Source organism: Ochotona curzoniae, unplaced genomic scaffold, assembly GCF_017591425.1.
Source record: "Ochotona curzoniae isolate NIBS_2020 unplaced genomic scaffold, NIBS_Ocur_1.0 contig_1, whole genome shotgun sequence".
Classification (NCBI taxonomy): Eukaryota; Metazoa; Chordata; class Mammalia; order Lagomorpha; family Ochotonidae; genus Ochotona; species Ochotona curzoniae.
This window is the reverse complement of record NW_024464918.1, coordinates 44,189,482-44,192,325: the sequence shown is the minus strand read 5'-3', so window position 1 is coordinate 44,192,325 and position 2,844 is coordinate 44,189,482. Positions and strand designations below refer to the sequence as shown.

The 2,844-nt window shown below is 45.8% G+C and overlaps 1 pseudogene; it reads right to left on the bottom strand.

The window, feature by feature from the left end:
• Positions 1–315: 315 nt before the first annotated feature.
• On the bottom strand, positions 316–949 carry LOC121152577 (annotated as a pseudogene).
• Positions 950–2,844: the final 1,895 nt, after the last annotated feature.

Here is a 2,844-nt window from a genome sequence, read left to right as displayed (position 1 = left end):
GGACACCAGGACTGTCATGGATAAGCCAGGAACAAATCACAGATTAGAGATTGTGCTCTTGACTCAGGAGCCAAGTCACAGATACAACAGAGCAGCCAAAGAAAGAGCCCCAAATCCACCATACGTCTGCGTGTTTTATCTATAGGGAAATTCCAGTAGCTCTCAGCAAAACCTGCTTGTTCTTTTTTAAAATTCATATTCAATTTTATTCTGAATTGACCATCTATTAAGAGTGTAACAGCCAAAGAGTAGAAAAAAAAATTGATAAAGGCACACATCAAATAGTTCCCTGATGTGTGGGAACAGGGCCTGGCATTAGGAGTCCTGCTTAGGGAAGGAAATGTGGTCCAGGTCATGGGTGCCATTTTTGAACAGTGAAGGTTGGCAGAGTCAGGACGAAGCCCTTTTGGAGCTCCTCCAGAAACTTCCTCGGGAGTTCCTTGTCGTGTGGGATGGTGGGTGCATAGTGTTGGCCCGGGATAATGAAAGTCAGGAAGGCACCATAGCATGGGCTATAAAAGGGACCTTGTCAGTGGTCCATGTAATAGAGCACTGGCCCCTCGTGTCACCATAGCCAGCCAGGAGGAGGTTCATGAGACACAGGGTCTGACTCCGAAGACAGTCAGCCAGGTTTCTGCGTGTGAAATTTGCCACTGCTGTGCGAGACAGTTCACAGCCATTTTGCATCTTATAAAGTTGCACATTTTCATGAATACATTCTGCAAATTGTACAGTGTCTCCAGCTTCTCCAACACAGGAGTAATAGTTTTTCACTCATCTGAAACATCTTGTCATGATGAACCTTCATCTGGACAATACTGCTGACAATCACCTGGCCAAAGGCGACAAGGTCATAGTCCGGGCCCTGGATGCCAATGAGGCTGGGGGTTGCAGATTCCACAGAACATGGGCCTCGCCAGCTTCTGGGCCACACCAGTGAGAGCATCATGGAGCAAAGTTGGACGTGACACAAGCCCTACGACCAGAACCCGTTTATTCTTTTACACCAAACTTAACAACTCTTCTTGCCCAGTTTCTGATTCACAAGGACACTGATTACAAGAGAACAATATGACCATTGATAAATGGGAATCTTGCATGATACCACTACACCAGCGGAGCAACTGTCAATAAGTGACAGATGGTTCCCCTGTAGTGCTTGTACAGCCACATGGGAGTGGCAACAAATGACCACATCAGTCACCAGCAGGGAGTAGCCATGTTATGTCACAGCAGGGCATTGCAATGACCTTGAGTTATCAAGGAAGAGCTGACTTGTGACTTGTGTCTACACTACATAGTCTTACTGCACTTCTACTCCAAATATTTTTAATTTGACTTTGTTTTTCAAAGGCTCTATTGAGACTTGGCCAATCTGAGGATGTAATGAAGACCTTGGCTGAAATCCAAGCTGCGCCTGGTCTGGGACTCCCAGTCAAGAGACCCCAGTGAGGATGAGGAGGGACTGCAGGGATCCTCGAGAAGGAATTCCCTAAGGAAAGGGAGGCATTAGCCAGAGGAGGTGCCAGAAGAGCAGACTCAGAATGAGTGGATGAGAGTCATTGATTAAAATTATGGCTCTCATTACTCCCTTGCAGATGTGGGCAAGAGGGTTGAGAGCAGAGTTCTACTACACACACAACAGACAGGAGCTGGAGACACCGCGTGTACACAGCACAGCAAAGCCCTGGAGCGGCAAGGATCAGAAATCCCACAGTGGCATTCAGGCGCCAGGGCAGGGATGGTCATAACGTACATATGTACATATCTGTAGCCCTTCAGGGATGTGAGGAAATCAAGAAGGATAAAGGTGGAGGAAATAACTGAAATAAACAGAAAGCACAGGGGTAGGAGGGCTGCAAGAACGGACAGTGTTCTGTAAATGTGAAATTTTTCTGCACATACATGTGTATCACTTTGTGCACATGTTATGCTTTTTATCCCAGTTACAGGGGAAGCTTTTTGATCAAGGATGTTTATGGGGACTAAGTTTCCAAAAATTTTTTAATGTAGATGAATTTTGGCTAAAATTCTCTTCAGGAACCCTTGTGTCCTTCAAAAACATTTTTTTTAATTACAAAGCTGTTATTGATCTTGAATAAATTATTAAAATATCTGTAGGTAAATTAGCTCTCCTTCCAACATTGAAAATATAAGAGTGCATGGTATTTGTGTACATATGAGGAGTCTTCAAAAAGTCCAAGGAGGAAGGCTGGCACCAAGGCCAAATAGGCATCCTATACAGGCACCAGTTCGAGTCCTGGCCACTCAACTTCCAATCCAGCTCCCTGCCTATGGTCTGGGAAACAGCAGAAGATGGCTCCAATTTGGGGGCTCCATGTGGGAAACCTGTAGGAAATTCTTGGCTCCTAACTCCTGGCTTCAGATCCACTTAGCTGTTGTGGCCAGTAAGGGAGTGAACCAGCAGATGGAAGATGTGTGTGTGTGTGTGTGTGTGTGTGTGTGTGACTAAAACAAATACCATTTTCCCACAAATTTTCAGGATTTCCTGTGTCCACATATGTGCGCACTGGCACTGTGACTACTTTAGGTCCATGCGATTGGTTTAGGATGTGCCTGATCTGAATGGATAGATCATTTTAAGTAAAATAACAATGTACAACAAGAAACAGTAATTAATGGGACAGGCATTTAGCTTAGTGGTTAAGGGGTCTTCAAAAAAAGGTGTTCCTGTCCCAACCTGGGGTGCATGGGTTCAACACCTGGCTTCAGTGCCAGACCCTATGAGGCAACAGGTGAGGGAGGGCACAGGTGCTGAGGTCCCCCATCCACATGGGAGCCCCAACTGAATTGCTGGCTGACTTCAGCCAAGCCCCAGACACG